Here is a 24,660-nt window from a genome sequence, read left to right as displayed (position 1 = left end):
AGTTGGTCCATAGTAGAAAGGCTGTCTTAGAGAAACTGTAGGTTTCCCTCAAGTGTAAAGTCTTCAAGCAAAAGTTTGAAGACTACTTGATGACTGTATTGTAGAATGGAAGTCTTTTTGTTTCATTTTGAAATTGATGACTTGTGAGGTACTTCCAACTTTAAGATTCTATAAATACTGGATATGGAAACATCAACCCTAGATTTCAGTCCTTTCTCTATTATTCTGTGATCTTGCGCAAATCATATAGTCCTTCAATTCATAATTTTTAAAATGAGTCTTTGTCTAGAATCAATGATATTAGAATTTTGCCTAATTTATTTTTTTAGATTTTTTTTGCAAGGCAAATAGGGTTAAGTGGCTTGCCCAAGGCCACACAGCTAGTAATTATTAAGTGTCTGAGGCCTGAGTTGAACTCAGGCACTCCTGACTCCAGGGCCGGTGCTCTATCCACAGAGCCATCTAACCACGTGATTTTGCCTAATTTAAATCATATGATTGCTATTCATTCTCCTCCAGGGAGGAAGAAAAGATGAATTATTTCAAGGTTAAAAAAGTACCTTTCACCATCAGAGATATGTAAACATAGTGTGTGTCAGGGGGTGAGTGGGTGGAGAAAATTGAAGGACATATTAAATCACACAAGTAAGCTGATTTAGAAATAGAAATAAAGATGGATATGTTATCTGTTGGCAAGAGGCAGGAAAACCTTAAATTGAGAAACTACCTTGGAATTTCGGTGACCTGAGTTCTAATCCTATATCTAATGAATGCTGACTATGTGTCTCTTCAAGAGTCTTCTCAGGATTTTCAGGAAACTCTCTGAGATGATAATTGAAACAGCAGATAGACATGTATAGGACAAAGAAACCTTCTTATTGGAAGTTAGTTATATAAATGAAATTGCAAGCCTAATGCCCATTCCAAAAGAAAATCCATATAGCCAAACAAAATAAATTCTATTACAACTTCAAGTGTGATTCAAATCCTTTCGTTGTTCATGGCTCAGATGTTGACCCGAGCTTCAGTCTAGAAGATTTTTGGCTATGAATCACTGGCTATGCATCATTTTATAGGCTTAGATCCTTAAGAGTTAGATTATAGGGTATTAGGGGAACAATGAGTTTGAATTTTAGAATAGAGGCCATTGGATGTTGCTGTTGGCTATTGTATATCAGAAATTTCTAAGTTCTCTTTGGACATTGGCCGCTGTTATCCATTAAAATATTGTGGAGTCTCCCTCGAGCTAATTTTGCTCTTTCAAATAATTCAGACATTTAAAAATGAAACATCCTAGCTTGAGATCTACTTGGCCATTCAAACTTTCCTAAACCAAAAGGCATATCTTTAATCTCATCCTTCTCTTCAAAACTGTGAAGAAACGTTAAATTTGTTCAGAATGAGTTTGGCATGGCAGTACTTCTTTTTCATGTTTGATATGGTCTAGATCTGAGGTACTGTCTTACATGGGTACTCTTCTGTGAGTCTGACACATGCTATTAAATTCTCAATTCAGAAAATATTAGGAAGAGGGTCATGATTTCAAATCTGCCTTTGAAATGAGGTATAGTAGGACGATTATTGACATTAAAGTTAAGAAGATAGGAATTTGAGTCTTGCCTCAAATCCTCACTAGATGTGTGACTGGCAAGTCACTCAACCTCCTTGTACCTTAGCTTCTTCATCTATGAAATAATTATGATAATAACCATTAGCAATATTACGAGAATTAAAAGATGCAAGACTTTACACAAGACTTTACAAATATTCAAGTGTTATACAAAGTCTTTTTTATCATCATCTTCATCAACAACATAATTGATATGCTTGTTATTGTTACTTTTACTAAAGGACTTTGCCAAGGTCACAGTGTTACGGTGAGCAATTTTGTTAAGTTCAGGTCATAATTTCCCCAAAATTAGTTATTAGAGATTTAAAATGAATCAAACTCAGATTTTCCTGATGTCAGATCTGATCCTCTGTCACAAGTTGATCCCACTCTTTTTTTCCTTTAAGATGTTTTTTGGTTGGTTTGTTTCTTCTTTAGAAAACTCTTGCTCCTAGAAAAATAACTTTAATCTTTGAATTTTTAGACCTTCTGTGCCAGAAAGTTCATATTAACAATGACAAAGATTTCAAATATAATCAGTAAATAAACTCACTGAGAGGAATACTGAGAAACCACTCATCATTGTGAAGGTTTTTAAGACCTCACCAAAGACTTTGCTCCATTGATATAGGTTTCTCTATTACCAAGGAATTATCATCATCATCATCATCATCATTTTAATGATAATAACAATAATAATGATGATGATCATTTTGAGCTTTCAGGTATACTGAGAGTAATATTTTGAAAGTGGAACAAAGAATTTCTGGAAGTTTGGAGGGAAGAAAACTATCTCTACTGAACTCAAAAAACCGCATAGTTTTCCTATTCATCTCTCTGGACTAATTATGGTTACTTACATATCAGAGTTGGTATCTTTTCTCATTGCTTTAGAAAGAGCTAACTCGGATGATTTTCCAAGCAGCCTGATGCCTGCCTTAGCAGGAGGTGGCATTCACTCAGAATAATGTTCTTCAGGACAAAAAAAAGCCCTTAAGAACTAGATATGCAGAAACTGGAATATTATTTTGATTAATTGGTTAATTGAAGTGCTGCTACCACTGTCCTTAAAATTAGAATAAAAGTAATGGCCAACATGGTGTCAGCAAAAAAAAAAAGTGTTTGGACTCCAACTGAGAAGTTTATAGGATTTTGAGGTTTTTATATAAAACATTGTCCACCAGCAGGGAAGGCAGTTTACCTTAATAAGGTAATAAATATTTCTGCAAAAACATTTCTATGCCTTATAATAATACCTGATATTAAAATCTAAAGCTAGCCCCAATAATGTCATGAATAATCTGGAGATCTGCACTTACCCCCACCTTTGCAGAACATCTTGGTCTTTGCAGAAGTACTGGAATTAAAGACTTCCATCAAAACAATGTCTATCGGCCAAGACTAGGAAAAGAGAAACAATCACAAAAGAAAATAAAGATTTTAGCAAACAAATGTCATTATTGAACAGTACTGTTTTTACTTGAAGGTTAACTGCTTTTTTTCTAAATTAATAGACTGGAAATCTCTCCTAGGTATAAAGATTTAAGACTTGATGAACTTCAATTAAAAGATAGCATAGAAAATTGTTTTTAACCAACATCAGATGAGTGACATACTGCATTTTTCTTCTTTGAAGATTTAAAGGAAAGAAAGTACAGTTTTTCTCCCTAGCTGAAAAGGTTACTCAATAGCAAATGAAAAAAAACACATTGCATTTTGAGAAAATCACCATGTATATCCAGTTGTACACCTCAAAGTTTATACTTCCTCATTGTTGCAGTGGTTACTGTCACTTCTTTCTTCAGTATTCCTCTAGATTAAGAGTGAATGGAGCTTCTCATGTTTTGGCTTCCATGGAAATGCAATCTCACATCAAGAGAAAGACCTACTTAAAGGACTATTGAAACACCTCTAAGGCCACCTGAGCTTCTATTCCTGAGATTAGATTCATCTCCCTACTAAGAAATAAGGTTCACAGTTGTTAAAAAAAAAAAGGTAAAAAATTGGACAAAGAAATGGAATTCCTGGAGATTAAAGCAATATTTCTAATATAGAGCAGGTTCCATCAATCACTCAACAAGCATTTCTTAAGCATCTACTATGTTCTTGAAATGCAAATGAAGTAAATGAAATATTCCTAATTCACTTACATTGTAAGGAAAATGGGGGGGAAATAACAAGTATCTATATTTTTAGAATAACTGCAAACTGATTTATTGCAAGGTAGTCTGAATTACCATAGGTGCCAGGCTTCTTATATTTTAAAAAGCTCAGATACTCTTCCTATACCTCTGTACATATGCAGATCCAATACTGCCTATTTATCACACTTTACTCACTGAGTTACCAAATTTTTAATTACCACAATACAAAGAGGAAATTTATCACTTTGCATTAAAAGTCAGGATCCAATATGATCTTAATCTGTTGAAGCACTGGGCTGAATCAAATAAGAGGAAAGGAATGAAGCATGGGAAACAAGATGGCAGAATACAGACAGTAACCTTATTCAACTTGTTTAGGATGCTAAACAACTTCACATCAACTCATCAAATCAAACTTTGTTTGTTTGTTTTGGCCTTTGCAAGGCAATGGGATTAAGTGACTTGCCCAAGATCATCCAGCTAAGTAAGTATTAAGGATGTGAAGCCAGATTTGATCTCAGGACTTCCTGATGCTAAGGTCAATGCTCTGTCTACTATATCACCTACCTGCCCCCTCAAATCAAATTTTGGAATGGAGTCAACAAAAAGTCAGAGATATTATTCCATTGTAAGATAATTTAGGTGGTCAGTAGGAGACGTCTGTGACACAAGAGTCTAGGGCAGGACATAGAGCACAAACACTGCAGCACAAATAGGAGTGTTGAAGTTCCAACAGCCACAGTAGCAGCAGCAGTAGCAGCTTTGGAAATTCTAAATCCCAAAGTGGAAAAGGGGAATGGGGTGTTGGGGTGCTGGACAACTTGTCAGAAAGAGATTATGGGTAATTGTTTGCTGGTTTTGCTTGCAGCTGGTGACGATTCACAACTCTATTGTTCATAATCAGTTTTGGATCATAGTAGCAGGAAAGAGAAGAGAAAAGTACTTATCAGTGACAAGTTAGCAGGGGCCATGGTCATAGTTCCAGGGTCAGGAGGAAGACCAGTACTTGTGGCTACAGGGAGTTAAGACCCTTCCTGAGTAAAGACCAAAGCTCAGACCAGGGTAGCGGTTACTATGACTATCCTTAGATCAGACCACCTTGGAAATACAGAAAATTTGCAGACCCTCAGAATTAGCTTTCAAAACAGTAGCACAAAAAAAGCCTAAAACTTGTTACAGTGCCTTCTTTCTCCCAGGTGAGCAGAGTTCAACTTTAACATTAAGGTCAAATTCAAGACATAAGTTGGAAAAATATGAAAACAATTTTTAAAAACAACTATCAAAAAAGTAATCCTGGTGGCACGGAAAACCAAGATACAAATTTGGAACAGATGAAGAGAATTTGTAACTCAAAATTCAAATAGAATTGAATGTTAAAAATAGATAAATGATAGATTTATTTTTTAAAAAAGAAAGAAAAAAAATGAACTCTCCTGGTACAAGGTAGTAATTTAGGTGTATGGATAGCTCCAGCATAAAGTTTCAATATAAAGTCATTTTTTTCTCCTTTCCCCATGATTTTATTATATTTTGTCAATCTCTATTTTGATATATATACTAGAACAGTTTAAGGAGAATATTCATCAAATTTTGATTTTAAGTTTGTTCTAATAACTCGATTAATATTGAACTGTGTTTGTCTTCTTTAAACTTTTTTCAAAGTGTTCACAACTTTGTTAAGTATATTATTTTAAGTTTTAGCTCAAAGACAATGTAAGAAAATATATAGTCATTAAACTCTAAGTTTTGAGCTTGATTTGTCACATATGTATGAATGTTTATAAGGTTTTATTTGTTTATGAATTCTTTGTGTGGTCTGCTACATATTAATACTTTGTGTTATCAATTTTGAAATATACAAAAACATTTTATAGTGTTTTTAATCATATATATCAATGTAATTAGTCAAGTAGGTGAATTTCTTTTTTGTATACTTGCTTTTTGTTGAAGGATATATGATACACCAATCAAATAACAGGTCATAGTAGTCAGTGAACATAACTGCTTTCCAGCAAGAGTTGTTTTACACTGCTCATAGAGATTTACTATAGCCAATTTAAAACCAAGCAAAAGTGCATTGTGTCTCATTTCAGCTCAGCAGAAATTGTTCAATATAAATCCATTCTGATTTCTTTTCATGATTCTATCTAATGGATTTTTTTCCATTTGCTAATTATCTATCCATGTTTGAATGTTGCTCTTTTAGGACCATGAAAAATAAACATTAAGGCAATTTATATGAATTGAGAGTAAAATAAAGGCAATGATATTTAATAAGGCTGAAAAAAAGATAAAGTGAAGTCAAGTTGTGAATTGCTTAAAATGCCAGAGACATTTATATTTGGTTTTGGAGGTAACAAGGAGCTACTAGAATGTGTTAATAAATGAGTAGAAGCTACATGATCCAACTTATATTCTTTCAAAAAAGTTTATCAAATAAGAGGAGGATAGATTGGATTGGGAAGACTTGAGGTTTTTAGACTAATTCAATAATCTAAATGAGAGAGGATGAGGACTTTAGCAAGTTGATAGCCATATGAATAGAGAAGAGATGTGTACAAGACATATTGTCAAGATGAAAATGACAAGACTGACAAAAGATGAGATGTGGGGGTTTTGAAAATAAGGAATTGAAGATAATATGGAGTTCCCAAATTTGGAGGAGTGATGCCCCCATCAATAATAGGAAAGCCAGGAACAGTATAAAATTTATTCCTTCTTTCCTTCCCCTTCTCTCTCTTTAAAATTGTATTTATGACAATGGGATTAAGTGGCATGTCCAAGGTCACACAGCTAGGCAATTATTAACTATGTGAGGTCAGATTGGAACTCAAGTTCTCCTAGCTACTTAGCACCTAGCTACTCCTATTTTTTCTTTCTTTGTTTCTTTCCTGCCTTCCTGCCTTCCTACTTTCTTGCCTTCCTTCCTTCCTTCCTTCCTCCCTTCCTTCCTTTCTTTCTTTCTTTCTTTCTTTCTTTCTTTCTTTCTTTCTTTCTTTCTTTCTTTCTTTCTTCCTTTCCTTTTCTTTCTTTCATTTTTGATTTTAAGGAAGAAAATCACTTCTGTTCTGGGCAAGACAAGTTTAAAAAACTTAAATGGGAAACAATTTAATATGTCCAAGAAGAGGTTGGTGGTGTGCTGATATGTATCTGGAAATAAGGAGAGATATGCACATACTTCTTGCACTCAGATGATAGACAGACAAAGAGATAGATAAGAGAAATCATCTATGTAAAGATGACAATTTAAATCATGGAAGGTGATAATATGTCAAAGTGACAGTATAGATGAAAATGAGAAGAGAGCCCAACCTAGACTGTAAGGGGATATAACATTCAAAGTTAGAGGGCATGAGCTAGAGAAAGAAGATCCAACAAATAAAACAATCTTTTCACTTTAGAAGTTCACTTTACCTCTGAAATTCTTGCCCAGAAAGTACCTGATGCCACTGAGATATCTACCTCTCATCAGTCAATTTCTTTTTTCAATTTCTTTATTTTAAGAAGAGTACAAATTCTAGCTATAGCTATAGCTTTGCTTCTCATCAAAGCATACTCCTGACTCTCCAGACTTTCTTTACTATGTCCCTGTGTAGATACCCTTCTTTACTTCTCTAACCCTCTTTTCTTGTTCTTCAACCTTTTTTTATAATCTGTTTTCTTTTCTCATTAGAGTGCAAGTCCTTTGAAAGCAAGGGCTGTCTTTCATTTTGCTTGCATTTGTATTACCAATCCTTGAAAAAGTATCTGGCATACTTTCCAGAGATACTGTTGTCCTCATATTAAGGGTCTTCAACCTACCTACTGATTTCTTTTAATATAAGTAAATATTTGATGTTGACTATGTATATGTGATATTAGATAAGGGAGAGGGGAAGAGACTCTTGGGAAATGACTCTAATTTATAAGGTAAAGTAGAATTGAAGGTTCAATGTGCCAGTCTGTGGGAAAGGGTGCCATGAATGCTGGAAGGAAGAGGAAAATATTTGGAATAGTTTCTGTGAGATACTCAACAAATTAGGAAGCTATAAAAAGTACTGCTGTTACAATGAAGACTGAGTTATAATTCTGTAGCATAAATTTGCATTGGACCCAATCATCATTATTTTATGGGTTTCTTTAGTTCTGTTCAATAGTATGAGAATAAGAGTTAAGGATACAAGTGGTGGGAGATAATTTGGGAAAGAATAATTTGACGGAAGGTGATGGCAAAGCAAGTTTGGTAAGAACAAATGATCAAGGAAATTTGTTGTCGAGGATATTGTAGATGGGTCCCTGTAAGTTAGGAGATTTTGGTTTCAGACAAATCCTTCCCAATACACCAGTTATAGGGCAGGAGTTCTGGAGATTTTTCTCCTGTCTTAGGTTCCTTATTCTGAGAGACTAAATGAATGCTGTCTGCTATGAAGAGGAGACTGATAACCCTTTTATTGTTGCCAGCAACAAGAGAGCCAAAGAGTGAAGTCCACACATGAATTAATCTGCATATTCACTCACATTTTCCCAAGTCTTTTAATCAGTTCCCAAGTTCCTGATCTGACTCTTCCCTCACATCTCCCACATCTGTTTCCTGTTTAAAACTATTCTACACAGACTGCCCACTAGCCTGGGCATTTATAAGGGCACAGAACAAAGCCGGCCTCATGCCAAGTCTGAGGGTACATAAACATCGTAAGTCTAAACAATGTTGTGTAACTATGGCTACATCAAATCAAGCTAGACAACTGCGACTAAGGAAAATTCATATTCACATCTGGGCCAAAGAGCTTGCCTTACAGCCATGAAAGGACAGAGGAATAGAGGGAATAAAGAATACTGGTGATACGGACAGGAACATAAGACCTGGGAAAAGAGAATTACAAAAGATGATGCTACGATGAGGAAAATTTGAAGTTAGTGGACACCTTTAGAGTGATGACAGGATCAACAATATGACTGTCCTTGTGTGTAGCTGTGGTACAGTTGAGGATTAAATCTTGTGCATTATGGAGTTTGGAAAACTAGGAAATTAGGATATTAGAAGAAATCAGTAGGTATGTTGCAGCCCCTCAATATGCAGACAACAGTACCTCTGGAAAGGAACCTTGTGAATTTCTTAGCAAATGGCAAATGACTGAATATTGTTTGGTAGAAGTGGTAGGATATTACAATATCATAAAGAATGGCTAAATTCAGAGAAATGTGGAGAACAACTTGTATGAATTAATGCTGTGTTAAGAAAGCAGAACAAGAGAATGATATAAACATTGTCTATGAAAAATGTAAATAAAGAACACTAATTAATAATAGAACTTGGATCAGATTAAGTAATGCAAGCTGATTTCAAAAGACTAATGTTAAAACATACTTTTTTTTGAGTGATGTACAGTATTGTGTATTTTGGCTCATGACTGCTTCATTCTTTGATTTTACCTAAATATCGTTTCTATAGAGGGGAAACTGTGGTTTGTCTGTGTGTGTGTGTGTGTGTGTGTGTGTGCGTGTGTGTGCGTGTGTGTGTGTGTGTGTGGCACTTTGCTCTTTGCAGAAGATTTAGTATTAAAGGTTTCCTTCCTTGTTGGTCAAGGTAGGAAAATGATATTCCCAAATTCTAGGGGAAAAAAAAAAAACATAAGGTAAATAAGGGACAAAAAGCTTTGGATGAGATGCATCCCTAAGCAATGAATAGATATATAAATTATATAACTTCATCAGTCCTGCAAAGAGATTAAATTTATCAAACTGAAAATTTCAAGTGGAATACAGATCTTCATTTGCCAAATCCTTCCAATAAATGTGTCTAATAGTTGAAGTTACACTATGGCCACTTCAACTATGACATTTTTCCTTCCAAATTTACAGAATCATTTCTATTTTCAATGTTTATGAACTAAAACTTGGAAATCAGAAATCTCCTTGTTCTTGTTTCTTTGAAGAAACTTTCCTTCCTTAAACCATTGTATTTTAGAAAAACATACATGTTGCAAAAATCGAAATATATAAAACCTGAAATCTAGACAGGCAACTCTTTAAGTAAAGATAAATGAGATGGTAAAAGATAGCCAGTATTTTCATGAGTTAAATGTTCTTTCTCTTCCTATAGTTTCTCCATTTTCAGTTTAAACATTAAATTGCAGATGAGTTCATAATGTTCTCCATGTTGATCTAGACGATTGGGTAACCTTGCCCTTCCTTCTGGGGTCCATTGAATCTCACATCCATTATAGATATTCATCAATATTTTGCCCTCAGAAACTGCTTAATAAATGTTTGATTATTTGAGTTCATGGATCTCTACTCCAGTTAAATTATACTTCACTTATCTCTCTCCCTTTAAATGCAACAAGATTACATAACATTCCTGAGTCTTTCTCATTTCTGTCACTTGGTCTATTAATCTTGGTTTTTATCATTCCCTAGTTTGGACCTAGAAGAAATCTGCAGACTGGGGCTTTTGCATTGATTCTAGATAACACTTAGATGTTGTCTAGTTATGCTTTCTATTGTTATAATAGTCCCTTTTACTTACTTTAGGTTCTAGTCGTTTTATTTTCTATTCTGTAGTTTTCATATTACATCTTTCACCTCTGTACCTTTGCTCAGTTTTATCTGTAATGTACTCATTTCTTATTTTGATCCCTTAGAACTCTTAGTTTTCTTCAATGCTCAGCTCAAGTGCTAGTTTAATATGAGAATTCTTTTTGAACTCCCTAGCTGTTAATGTTTTCTACCTCAGCAAATTATTTTTCATTCACCAGTGATTATAAACACAATATCTAACAATATCATGGGTAAGTATAGAGGGTGACTATCTTTAACATAAAATTATATATATATATATATATATATATATATATACATATATATAATATCTTTTGTTTTTGTATATCAGTAAATAGCATACCATCTTTGTTGAAATGAATTGAATTGTATTGAATTTAATTTAATTAAACTAACAAATTTTGAGGATATTAGGGTCCAAATGGGAATCATGAAATGTTTTACCAAAAGAATAATTGTCTAAACTCCATTGAACTTTGCCTTGTCTACCAAGATTTAAGGTCTAGAATATGTTCAGCTGTTCTTTTAATTTTTCTATTTCTGTATTATATTTATTGTAACTCTTAACTGCTGAGAATCACTGTCTTCCTTATTGACGTAATTGATTTGCAAGCATATACAATATGATTTCAAAATCACCTTTATCTCCAACTAATTTCAGTTTTGGTTCATGCCTTTGATCTTCCCTTTTTAACTTCTCAAATTCTGGTTATCTAGCTTGTTCTAGTACCTTGAACTACCTTCTCTGAAATGTAGTACATGCTACACTGAATGATTCAATTATTTATTTTCTTAATGGTTTTCTTCTGATAATGTTTGAAGCTCTGCTTAAACTGAGCTAGTATTCTGACTCAAAAATCACATTTTGCAACTTTTATGTTTCTCTTAGGCTCATAAGATCACAGGATTTAGAATTTGAAATGGACTTTAAAGATCATATAGTCAAATACCTTTATTAAATTATTTTTATAAATTACTATGAAAACTGTGATGATTTTTGTTTTTCTATCACAACCATTGCCACAATGAGCTAGACATGTTTTGATAGATATCCTCCAGTTGTCATTCTGTTAGCACCAAAATAAAGTCACAAAATCAGTCATTATCATAACCAAAGTTCACAACTGATCTAAGAAAAAGAAGTTATATTTCTTTAGCTCTTCTTTGAACCAAAATTATTCATTATAATTCCAAAGTTTGGAGCACTATTTTATGTTTATTTTAATTAAAGTTACAATAATCATTGTGGGTATTATTTTCCTATTTTTTATTTCATTGCATCAATTCAAAGAGTTCTTCCTGTGTTTCTCTAAATTTCTCAAATTCAGCCTTTCTCATTGTACAATAATATTCTTTGACCTCTCTACTACATGGAACTTTTTTCATTTATTGTTTACTATAGTTTCTCTCTCTTTTTCTGTGTCTTTGTTTATGTCACTCTGTTGCTATCTCTCTCATACACACACACACACACACACACACACACACACACACACAGACATTTTTCTTGTTGCATCATCAATATTCTTCCCAGAATTCCAATCACCTTATATCCCATATAACAAATAATATTTTTAAGATATAAAAAGAAAAACAATAAAGGAAAAATCAATTCTTACTAAACAATACATCAAAAAAGTCTCAAAATATATATATATGCCCAAGTAGTAAATAGATTATAGGAAGCAAAAATGTGAAGGAAGATAGAGTTGTTATGGGAGAGAAAGAGAGAGGGAAGAAAAGAGGGAAGAGGGGAAGAAGAGAAAGAGAGAGAGAGAGAGAGAGAGAGAGAGAGAGAGAGAGAGAGAGAGAGAATCTGTTAGACACGAACCAAAGAAATATTGCTGGAAAGCAATAATAATACTATAATAATAATACTCACCCCCAAATTATATAAGAAACCATAAATGTTCCGACTTTAGAGAAGCATGGACTAATGCTGAGCAAAGAGACCAAAACCAATAGAGCAATGTACACCTCAATAACAACATTGTGAGATGATTAATCTTGATGGAAGCAACTCCTTTCAGCAGTTCAGAGAGCTTGGACAGCCATATTAGACTAGTTATGGACAATGGTATCCCTATCCAGAAGAAGAAAAATAAAACAAAATAAAACACACACACACACACACACACACACACACACAAACACACACAAAAGAAAAACAAAACAACCCTTCAGAATCACCTCACACATCTTTCCCTTAATCCCAATTCCTCATAATGAAAATGACTAATATGTAAACATGTTTATCCAAAACTTGTATGTACAATGCTAACCTGACTTTGCCATTGAAGGGAGGGGTGTAGGAAGGGAGGGTGGAAGGAAATTTTCTAACTTAAAAATATACATGTGCGTATGGATAAAAATGAATAAATGAATAAATTTATAAAAAGAATATAGCGATCTATTAGTTCCATAGGGTTTCCTTCTCTGTGATTTTAGTGAGTTTACAAGAAAAATATTAGATGTACATCTCTCTAACCATTTCCTCTCCAAAAAAAAATGTAAAAATTCTTAACATTTATATACGGTGTGACCTTATTCTTTAATTTATATTTATATTTATATTTAACTCCAGATGAATTCTTTCCCCTTTGCTGTTGAGGCAAAATTCAGATGACCAGAAATGTTAAATAAAGAAGCAAGAAGGGTATATTAAAGTGGCTGTCAATTAACAGGAACAAGAAGGTTAGTAAAAGATTGAACCTTTTTTGAAATATCTTTCCTCAGTTCTTGAGCAAAGTTACAACTAGTAACAAATGATCTCTAGTTTTCTGCTCTGAGACTCACTTTGTGGAAATAGTTTTTTCTATGTTCCTTCTCTTCCATAGTTCCATCCAATTTTCTCTTCATTTTGTGAGTTGCCCTTATACTACTGATTCTGGTTCAACAAATAGTATGTCTATGCCTTCCATTAAGCCCTTGGAATCTTTCTCTAGTTCCTTTCTTTAAGGTTTTTTTTTTTTTGCAAGGTAATGGGGTTAAATGGCTTGCCCAAGGCCACACAGCTAGGCAATTATTAAGTGTCTGAGGTCAGATTTGAACTCAGGTACTCCTGACTCCAGGGCCGGTGCTCTATCCACACTGTGCCACCGAGCCACCCCTCTAGTTCCTTTTTTGTATAAATTTCTTAAAACATGACCAATTTCCTCATTCAAACAAAAGAGACTTCATGTTGCACTGAATTGAAATTCCTTTAGTTCACACAAAGATATGTACAGATCTTGTACATGCTTATTTTCCAATTGATTGATTTAATCAATGAGTCTATGAAGGTAATTACTTCTTAAGTATAATCAATGAAACCCCTTCAATTAAATGTAGTAAGAAAAGAAAGTATCATGTGAATTCATACCTCATGAATCATGTTCTTCCCCTGTCCTTGAAAGAAGAATGAACTAAGCAATAGTATGTAAGGGGCAAAGAAATATTGGAAAACAAGACAATTTCCTTGAATACTTTACTTTTTGAGCAACATCCTCTTGGATAGTTTAAATTTGCTCATCCTTCTCAATTCTCCTATCTTTCCCTTTAAAGTCTTCAAATTAGAGCAGAAGGTGGTAGTTATGGGAAAATACATATATAAAGACAACTGAAGGAAAGAATTAGGAAAGATTGGCTCTTTCTAAACAAGAACAGGGTCCAGAGAAATTAAGTAGATACTTTTTTTCTCTTTAGGGAAATGCTTCCATGTCATTGCTAGAAAAAATTTTGCTCAATAGTCAACAAACTTTTCTTAAGAACCTAAGTAAAATTATGTAACACAGTATTGGCCCTGGAAGTCAAGAGAATCTGAGTTTAAATTCAGTGTTAGACACTTAATACTTTGTTATATGACCTTGGACAAGTCACTTAACCCCATTGCCTTGCCAAAAAAACACAAAAACACAAAAACCCAGAACCTACTATGAGCAAAAACTATTCTAAGATCTGGGGATACAAATATGAAAAAGAGAATCCCTGCCCTCAAGAATTTATTTACAGGCTAATGGGAGTAGACAATACACAAAAACCAACTGAAAAAAATGGAGATGGCTAGTCAAAGAAGTAAAAAATACTTTCAACTGAGAAGGAAATTGTATAAATAGAATTTTTTTTGTGTGTCTGGTATTTTTACATCATATATCCTGAAGTTTAGTCATTTTTCTCACATTATTCCAAGCTGTTTTCTAGAATAGTCAATCATATTCACACCTCTTCAAAGAAAATATAATGTCCCTGTCTTTCTGTAGACACGCCAATACTTACTATTACTATTTTTAAAATCATTGCCAGGTTAATGCAAAACTCATTCATTTTATGGAGTAGAAAACAAGTCCAGAGAAGTTCAATGACTTGTTTTTACCCCTTTATTTTCAATTGTTGTTAACTTCTTTCCCTCATTTCTTATTTTCCATCATGTTGTATTTTCCTTTTATGCCTTTTTCAACTTTCCCTTACTAAGATAAGTCATTCCTATCAGTATTGCCTAGCAATCACTTCACATTAAGATATGTCACCCATTACACCCACACTACACCTAATGCTCTTTGTTCATATTCCCAAATAACTACTCAAAATCTCTTAAAAATGTTTTACAACTATCTTACACATAATTTACTTTAATTTGATAAAATGTTCAATTCAATCGAAACATCCATTCAACCTTTTACATGTGCTGGACTACAAAACTTTTTCATTATTAAATGGAAATAACAATTGGATTCCATGACTTCATCACCCTCCCTTCTCCTTGTTGTTTTGTGAAGCATTCCTGGGTAATTGTAATAATTCTGCAAAGGTACCTGGTGGGAAGAATTGGTAGAATTGAGAAACTACTGGAATGAGAAAAAAGATTCTACATTCAATCCTCCAAACTAAAGCCCGAGGACTTCCCAATAATCACAAGGATGCTGTAGCACTAGGGAAGAGAGGCCCTTGACTTTGGGCTAGGACAACATTAGGAGGAATTTTGTTTTTAAGGTTCAAAGGTAGATTGGTTCTCTGTTCTCTGAGAATTATTTATTTTTGTTTCTTGTTTGTGGGAGGCCTGAGACTGTAAGAACCATAGGATAAAATTAAGCTGGAAGAAAGGAGTCACTCTGGCTAAAATATGCTTTAAGTGAGAAACAAGCTCTTTGCAGACAATATATTTTGAATATTTTTCTTACTTAATACTCAAAGAAAATAAGTAAAGGCCATTTGCTTGGGAGGAGGATAAAACTGCATATGGAGAATCAGGTAGAATAAGATCTAGGTTAAGAACATACCTCTAATGCTCTGTTGATTTTCAGAGATCCATTGATGACACTCTATAGAGCTGAGGAAACATGCAGTATGAAATAAAAAGATTTTTTAAAATAATGTTTTATTTTCCCCAATTACATCTTAAAATAATTTTTAACATTTGGATTTTTTTAAGTATTAAGTTTAACAATTCTGTCTTTCCCTTCTCTCTGCTCCCTCTCCTTAAAATAATAAACAATTCAATATAGGTAATCCATATACAATCACATCAAACATTTCCTTATTAAGCATTTTGTAACCAAAGATGAAGAAAAAATGCAATGAAAGAAAGATAAAAAGAAAGTGGGGAAAAAGCATGCTTCAGTCTGTATTCAGAAAATATGTCTTTTTTTTCCCCTAGAGTCTAATAGCATGCTTCATCATGAGTCTTTGGAGTTTGTCTTGGATCATTGTATTTCTGAAAATAGTTGAGTCATTTCCAATTCTTCATCATACAATAATGTTGTTACTGTACACAATGTCCTCATTCATGTAACTCTTTTCAGGTTTTTTTTCCCTGAAATCATCCTATTTGTCATTTTTTAATAGCACAATGTTATTACATCACAATCTTATACTACAGTTTTTTCTACCTTTCCCCAAATGATGGGCAGCCAGTCCCTCAACTTCTAATTCTTTTTTTTGCTTATTTTATTTATTTGCTTTTTCAACCATATGTACATGTATATTTTAAGTTACAAAATTTCCTCCTACCCTTCCTTCCCAACCCTTCACCTCATTGGGAAACAGTCACGTTAGCATAGTACAATCATATTTTTGATAAACATGTTAACAGATTAGTCTTTTTTGGTATGAGGGATTAGGGTTAAGGGAAAGATATTCATAAGAGATAATTTTTATAACGTGTTCATCAGATCCTGGATGTTTGTTTTATTGTTATTTGTTTTGCTTTTCTTCCTCTGCGTGGGGATAACATAGTCCATAGCCATTCTAATATGGATATCAAAGCTCTCTGAACTGCTTCCAACAAGGATGATCATTTCACAATATTGTTGATGTGTATGTTGGTTCTGCTTGCTTTGTTCAGCATCAGATTCTGTATGTCGTTCCATACTTCTTTAGAATTTGACCATTTAAAGTTTCTTATAGAATGATAAAATTCCTTAGTATTCATGTACCATAACTTGTTTAGCAAATTCCAATTCTTAACCATAGCAAAAGAACTGTTATAATATTTTTCTACAAATAGCTCCTTTCCCTTTAAACAATTTGGGATGCAGACCTAGCAGTGGTTTAGCAGTTTAATTTCTCTTTGGACATAGTTTGAAATTACTTTCCAAAATGTTTGGATCAGTTCACAACTCCATCAACAGTATTTTAGTGTCCCAGTTTTTCCCACATCTTCTCCAACATTAATGATTTTACTTTTTTGTCATACTGTCCAATATGGTAGGTGTGAAGTGGTGCCTCAGAGTTATTTTAGTTTGCCTTTTTCTCATTAATAGTGATTGAGCATTTTTATATGACTATAAATAGCTTTGATGATACAAAGACTATTTATGATGAGGAACAGTAAGTCAGCACATCTGAACAGCATGGATAAGTATTAAGAGCAAGGGATCTAGAGACAGATGACAGCATTGACTATATGTATGACTTCAGGCAAATCATTTAACTTAATTGAGTTTTGCTTTCTTTAGTTATTTTGGAGGAGGTGTTAGACTAGATGGTCTTTAAGCTCCCTTTAATCTATTGATATATAACTATGAAAAATAGTGCTTCATGGAGCTATTGAGAACACACACATTGAAGAAATATCATTGGATAGCAGAGTTATGTAGGGTGATAATAGTAATGAAAGAGTATTTTAAAGAAATGTTCCCTCTTAGAGAATATAATTCTTTTTCCTATGCATACTGAAAAGAATATAGAGCACCCATAGGTAGTAGTTTTTCATAGGCAAATAATCATTTACCATCAGCAAAACCTCTCTATGACTTAATAGAGAGTTCCTAGGAAAATAATTCCCAAGATAAGTGGAGGTAGAGGTAAAATGACATGGCCTTAAGTATTAGAGAACCAATTTCCTTCTAGGTCTTTATGATTTCAAATTCAAGACTATATCTTCTTCATTAAGCCATGCTGGCCCTTCTCCTCTCCTGATTTATTTTTATCCTTAATTAAACTGACATGTTTTGAGCTTTTGAGTCTCAGTATTTATGAGGAAGCTAGTGAGTATCTTTAATTCCAAATGAGTCAGATACTGATGTATATATCTGCATGGGAGGAATAATGCAGAAAATAAGAATTTCTCTGGTACTCAGATATAGAAATTAATATTAGCAGAAGTTGATTAGGATTACATAGTTTGTAAATTGCAAAATGGTTATTCAAAACTAAAATTCCTTATTTCAACTGCCTTTACACTGTTATACTTCAATTTTTAAAATTTGAAATTAAAGACCAAATTATATTTAATATGTTAATATGTGTGATCATATTTTATTACTTATAATTATTTGAAAATTTATGTGCCATGGATAACTGGAGATTTATCTAATATATTACTTGTAACTGAATCAGAATCTAAAAAAAGATCTCAATGGATCACATCAATAGGTCAAATTAATAAAAAAGAAATGCAACGGATTTAAATTTTAAGTTCTTTAGTTAAATTTACTAAATTATCCTTATAACTTCCAAACTTAACTATTCTCTGTGGGGGGGGGGGAAGACCCATTGACATTAATGCATTGTTGATGAAGTTGTGAATTGAGCAATTTGAAAGGCTAGTAAATTGAAATATCACTACTGAGTCTGTATTCCAAAGAAAGGGTAAAAACCCCATATTTACAACAATATTTATAGCAGCTATTGTTTTAGTGGCAAAGAATTGGAAATTGAAGGGGTATCCATCCTTGGGGGAATAACTGAATAAATTATAGTATATGAATGCAACAGGATACTATTATTCTGTCAGAAATCTAGGGGTAGGACTTCAGAAAAACCTGGAAGGACTTACTTAATTGATACTGAGTGAAGTGAGTAGAATCAGAAGCACATTGCACACATTCACAGCAACATTGTGTAATGATCGACTATATGATGGACTTGCTCATCTCAGGAATACAATAATGAAAGACATTCTAAAAGACTTGTGTTGGAAAACACCATCCATATCCAGGAAAGGAACTAAGGAGTTTGAATGGAGACCAAAGTTTACTAGTTTCAATTTTTAAAATATTTTATGCTTTTATGTTTTTTATCCCTCATTTTTTTCTTTTTTTGCAATGATTTTCGTTACAATGTGATTAATATGGAAGTATGTTTAACATAGTTATACATGTACAACCTATATTAGATTGCTCTCTGTCAGGGGAGGGAGGAGGGAAGGGAAGAAGGAATAAAAATATGAACCTCAAAACATTACAAAAATGATTATTGAAAACTAAAATAAAAAGATCAATTTCTGTCATTGTTATTGTTGCTTGTTGCTTATTTATTTTGCTTTTTAGTGAACTGCAAGCTCAATATGAAGGCCCCATATAATATACTAACCAGGAAATGAATATGGGCATATTGGACTATATTCTAAAAGACATAAAGCAAATTACATTTGACTTATTAGACCATGTTAATGCTATAAAATTTTACAAAGAACTTTGACAAACTGGAAACCAATGATGGAAGGGCAACAGTGATGGGAAAAGGACTCAAGATCATGTTGTCTAGAAAGATGAAGAATAGAAAGGAATAAATGACGTTGGACATATTTGATGAATTGACCTATTGCCCCAGAGAACAGATGAAGGTACAGTTTGGAAACTGATAGAATCACAACCTTAGACTTGAAAGAAAGGGTAGAAAAATATTTTCTAAAGAATGAATTGATGATTAAGCGGAGTGAACTTTTTGGAAGTTTCTAACTTCCTTCTCACCAAAGGTCTTCTACCAATATCTTTATGACTACTTTTTTAAAAATACTGTACTTGAAATTCTTATTAGATAGTTCCCAAAGGGGGGCAAGGAATAAATATTTATATAACACTTAATATATGCAGTCCTTGTTATGCTGTTAAAAAAATCCCATCTAATCTTCATAATAACCACATGAAATCAGAACTATTATTATTTCCCTTTTTTATAACTGGGAAAAGTAAGGCAAATAGAGATTTACTGTCCTGGCCAGGATCACACAACTAAAAGATGTCTGAAACTAAATTTTAAGTGAAGCCCCTTCCACTTTTGAAATTCTGTACAGGGTGAAAATTGGATTTAAATATCTTTAGCCTTAATTCAACACTTCTAATGTTACAACAATTCTTATTACCAAAATGTTCTAACATTATCGATCAGTGTAAAAAAATAAATCTTGTTTAACATAAATGTTTAAAAACAATAATCATTCTTCTCATTTCTGAGGCCATAATTATGACATAATTATGAAGAAGTTTCTTCAGTCTCCATCAACACCATAGCCATTGATTCTGAGTCAGAGGCCATCACATATAGAATACTGGTTATCATGGTAGCTTGTGTGGTATTTTCTTATAACCATGATTATTATTTATCTATTCTATTTTTTAAATCTTCTAAAACTGTTTTTGGAATAACTGGAGAGGAAAAGAAAACAGTTTCCCTAATGATATTTTCTTTGGTAAATAGAGGCAGTATTTTGAAAACACTTTGCTGGGTAATTTCTTTAACATTATTCACTAACAGCATGAAGTACCATGTCATTTCCTCCTGCTTAGTGAAATTACCCCACAAGAAAAATATTTATCTTTATTGAAGAATACAGATTAAAAGTGGATTATTAAATGCACATAAGACAGTAATGCATAATGTAGTTTATGACAAAATTTGCTGTAACCTTAACTTTAATTATATCAAAAATATAGATTTATATTTCATAATCTGATTGCACATATAACAATCCACATCTTTGATAATTGAGTTGTGTGTGTAAATGTAATCACTTTAATGGTATAAAAATTTGATGATGTCGTGCAGATTAGATTGAACTTTTCCTGTGCTTTAAAAAAATACAAAGAACTTGAAAAAATCTTTGGTACTGTTTCAAAACACAAGATAGACAGTCTCCTGAGAATATGAACTTGCTATATGCAATATTAAAATATAGCTACAGGAATGTTAGTTTGTAAAACTTCAACTTTTCAATCATCAAAGTAGAAGGAAATCAGCTTTAAGGTTTTGGGGATTTTGTGTACTCAAATAGATTCTAATTTGTATGGACAAATCATACTACTGTAGGTGGAAATTTTATTCACAGGAATTGCAAGAAATTGTCTTTTCTTTGAATCAAGTCTTAGAACATTTAGCTTGCTGTCTCTGCCAATTCACTTTTGTGGTTTTTATTTGGCTGTCACATATTTTAATGCTTCTAATTAATTAATATTTAATATTATCAAGAAATTTGCATGCACAAAATATTATGCTAAGCTTAGAGGACAAAAATAGAAAACAGACATGGAAACAAATGAGACTATCTCTGACCTTTGGGAGCTTATATTATTAAAGGGAGAGAATATAAATATAAGAAGGTTCAGCTTCAATTCAGATGAAATAGTTTCATTGTCTTGGAATTCTGTATATGATAATGTATCTTCTTTGATGCCATTTCTATTAATAAAATCATGTTATATTCTTATATTTAACTGGAGGATAGTGTCAAGAATTTTGGTGATGAATTTTTTCTTTTCCTGCTACTGTCACTGAGAAAGCAAGGCTGAAGCCAACACACAAACAGTGGCCTGGTGAATCAACCAGTGAATATTTATTAAATGCTGTGTGCCAGACAATGTGCTAATCCCTGGGAATGCTCAGACAAGTAGGAAAAAAGCCACTCTCTTCCCTCAAAAAGTTTAATTCTAATTACAGAAGACAATATATAAAAAAAAAAGAATCTCAGAGGGGGTGTGGGGGGAAAAATACCCAGATTAAGGTCTGTTAAAGGAAGGTCTAGATATAGCCAGGAGAAAAATGAGCCGTGTTTGATACCAGCATCCTTCTTAAATGAAAATTCTAATAAAATATTCAATAAAGGGGACAGAGACAGACAAAACAGAGAAAGATGCTACTTTCAACATGTGGATTCTAGAGTTGGTGTCAGGGATTCAGGATGGAGAGTATAATAGAGTAAAAACTTCCCTGGATGATGGCCGTAGGAGTTTGTAAGGTCACAAACTGATCAGTTGACTGTGAGGCCAGTATTCTATAGATTTGGGGCTTGTCTATTAATGTGAGCCAAGGAAGTTGGTTGGTTTTAGAAAGGATGATGGTCTCTTTCCCTACAAAGTTTATCCATTATGATGCTAGGTATAAATATATAAATTCTGGAATCAGAGCTAGTGAGCTAATGTTATTTCTAGGTTCTAGGACGAAAGTTGTGGAGAGCAATGAACAATATTTCAAGGAAAATAATAGTCAAAATATTTTTGCATGCTCTGCCTTGAGAATGGAAAGAAAAGGGATGACATTAATGCTGGGTTCCACTGTGCTTGTTTTCTGGAGTGTTCCTAGATGTGGGGGCAAGTGTCAAAGCCAGCATTTATCTCCTGGAGTCCTGGACTTGGATGTTGCTGCCATAGGTCCCAGCACTTTGCACAACATGAGTATTATCAAGAGATTTGTCTGAACTTTTAAATACTTTTGCACATTCAGTTGGAGGCCCAGGTAAAATGAAACTAAATAATGAGAAGTCAGGTTTTGTCATGTTCAACTGTAAGAGCAACCTAGATAGTACTGGTCTAGTTAAGATCCTCCCAAGAAGCTCCAGATTGTCAGGCAGGAACTACTTTACTTGGAACCTGTGAACTAAGTCATGTACTGAAGGGCTGTTAAAGCAAGGCCTAGATATAACCAGGAGAAGAATGAGTCATGTTTGAAACCAGCATCCTTCTTAAATGAAAATTCTAATAAAAAGTATTCAATAAAAGGGAAATACGGCAGAGATAGATGATACTTTCAATGCATGGATTCTAGAGTTGTTATCAGGGTTTCAGAATGAAGAGCATAATAGAACAAGAACTTTCATCAACACAAAGTAGACACACATAGGCATGTAGGTGATGGAGGATGTGAGGAACATCTTGGTCCAGGAGAATCTGTGAGTGTGGATTTATCCTGACGGAATTTGGTATGAAAATTATGACCTTTTGCTATTTAAAAAGGGAGTCTTTTATCCAACTGTCCAGGTTCTTTTCCTTTTTTTACCAGCCAGAGAAGAAAATCTTCACATCAGGGAAGAACAAAAGAAAAGTATTTAATCTGTTCAACATTGACGATCTGACGGTGACTGACATCCCAGAGTTGCTTGAGCTATGTCATTCTGTCATGAGAGAGGCATTTTTCAGACTATCTTACAAGATGAATGAAAATTGGACCAATGACCCAACTTCACAAACTGAATTAATCATCCCTTATTCTTCTGCCCAGGGTGAGAATGAATGTCCATAGGGACCTCCCCTTCCTGCTGTTATCTAATATCATGATTTCTACCTTTAAAAAGTATAATGTTGCATTATTCTATTTAGGAAAAAGAGGAAGGGGAGGAGGAGTAGAAAAAGAAAGTCAGAAACAGAGGGTGATAGAGGAGAGAGAGAGAGAGAGAGAGAGAGAGAGAGCGAGAGAGAGAGAGAGAAAAGAAAGAAAATGAAAAGGTGAAATGGAAGAGAAAAGGAAGAAAGAAAATGTAAGACATAAAAGCAGAGATCTTCCCAAAGGCAATGATTTTGGAATAAAATAGTATTTCTTTGAGAGCATTGACTCAGGGAGATCAAATTTGAGGGAAATTGCAATGTGTTGTTTATACCTACCTTAAGAGTTCAGGAACCTATAACCTGAAATTTATTTTAACCCAAAAAAGTAATAGCAAAAATGTCTTGATCGATTAATCTTCTTCTGGATGAAAGATGGTTATGGTGAGACTCTGACCTATGGCCCACCCCATAGTTAGTATAATTACTATTGAAGAAAACCTTTTATTGAAACTACATAGTATAGCTTTGCTAATATATTACAATAATCATTATCATTCATTGCTATTTCTTTAGAATTGGTCTCAAAGCTTCTAAAATGAGAAAAATTTTAATTTCAGGAATACTGGACAGAAGCAAAGATTTATCAAAAGGCCCATAAGTCTGACTGCAACCTTGAGACATAGCTTCAAGGTTAGGGAATTTCTTCTCTGAATTGCAATTTAATTTGGATCAAGCAATGTAGACCTCCTTCAACATCCATCTTTCTCAGCGTTCAAAAATAAAACTTCTTTTTTTGCCAAGTATACACTACACATTTTAGTGTCATAGATGGCAACTGCTGGTAGGAGTAGAAAAGAAATATCCTAGTAATATTTTAATGCTCTATAGTTGCTTTGCAAGGAAACTTTGAACTAAACACATGTTAATGCCTAATATTCCATAAGCAGATCAACATTTAATCTTAAAGCTATGTAAAATAACAATCATGATTAATAGCTGACCAGTTGTTTCTTTGTTATTTCAAGTGGTCTTTATTATTAAAAAAAATCTATACTTGACTTTTTTGATGAAAGGAAAAAATACCAAAGTAAAAAGCATGACAAATTTTATGAAAGCATGAATTCCATGATTTAACTATTGCAATACTAAGAAATGCCCACTAAGAAAATGGTTGTATTTCATTTTAAAATTAAATTAGAACCATAGCTACATGGAATTTTAGACCTTACAGGTCCCCTGGGGTCATACAGTCAACCAAAATGGTTGCACAAGAAATGATCTAAAAGATTATTGCAGTAAAATGTATGCTTCATTGCAAATCAGATTGCATGATTCCTAATTCTTTAATATAATATCTAAGTAAACTTCTGCAAGTCACTTAATTTCTCTAGACCTTAGTTTCCACATTTGAAATATGAAGGAGCCAAACTAGGGACCTTTGAGGTTTCTTTTGAGGTCCCTTTCAAGATCTACAACACTTTGAAAATAAGGTCGGTTGAATGATATACAGAGAGGAATAAAGATGGAAATAAATATGCTTTGTATGAAGTATTTGTTTCTGATTGGATTATCTTTTTATGAAGAGTTAGGATAATTGATTATTCACTAAGTAGTTTCCATTTCAATTCTTTTT

The 24,660-nt window shown here is 33.3% G+C and overlaps 1 long non-coding RNA gene across 3 annotated transcripts in view; it reads right to left on the bottom strand.

Annotated features, from left to right (window-relative positions):
* Positions 1–1,806: 1,806 nt before the first annotated feature.
* Positions 1,807–24,660, bottom strand: part of LOC141510994 (uncharacterized) — a 54,117-nt gene continuing 31,263 nt past the window's right edge. For 2 of the 3 annotated variants that reach the window (XR_012475227.1, XR_012475226.1), the window contains 3 exons: positions 15,549–15,598; positions 2,929–3,010; positions 1,807–2,060 (listed from right to left, as the gene is read on the bottom strand). This is a non-coding gene — a long non-coding RNA (uncharacterized LOC141510994). The remainder of the gene's footprint in view (positions 2,061–2,928; positions 3,011–15,548; positions 15,599–24,660) is intronic. The other variant, XR_012475228.1, reaches the window with a different exon arrangement.

The sequence above is a fragment of the Macrotis lagotis genome, chromosome 2 (genome assembly GCF_037893015.1).
Source record: "Macrotis lagotis isolate mMagLag1 chromosome 2, bilby.v1.9.chrom.fasta, whole genome shotgun sequence".
Classification (NCBI taxonomy): domain Eukaryota; kingdom Metazoa; phylum Chordata; class Mammalia; order Peramelemorphia; family Peramelidae; genus Macrotis; species Macrotis lagotis.
The sequence above is the reverse complement of the archived record's forward strand: the minus strand, read 5'-3'. Positions and strand labels throughout refer to the sequence as shown.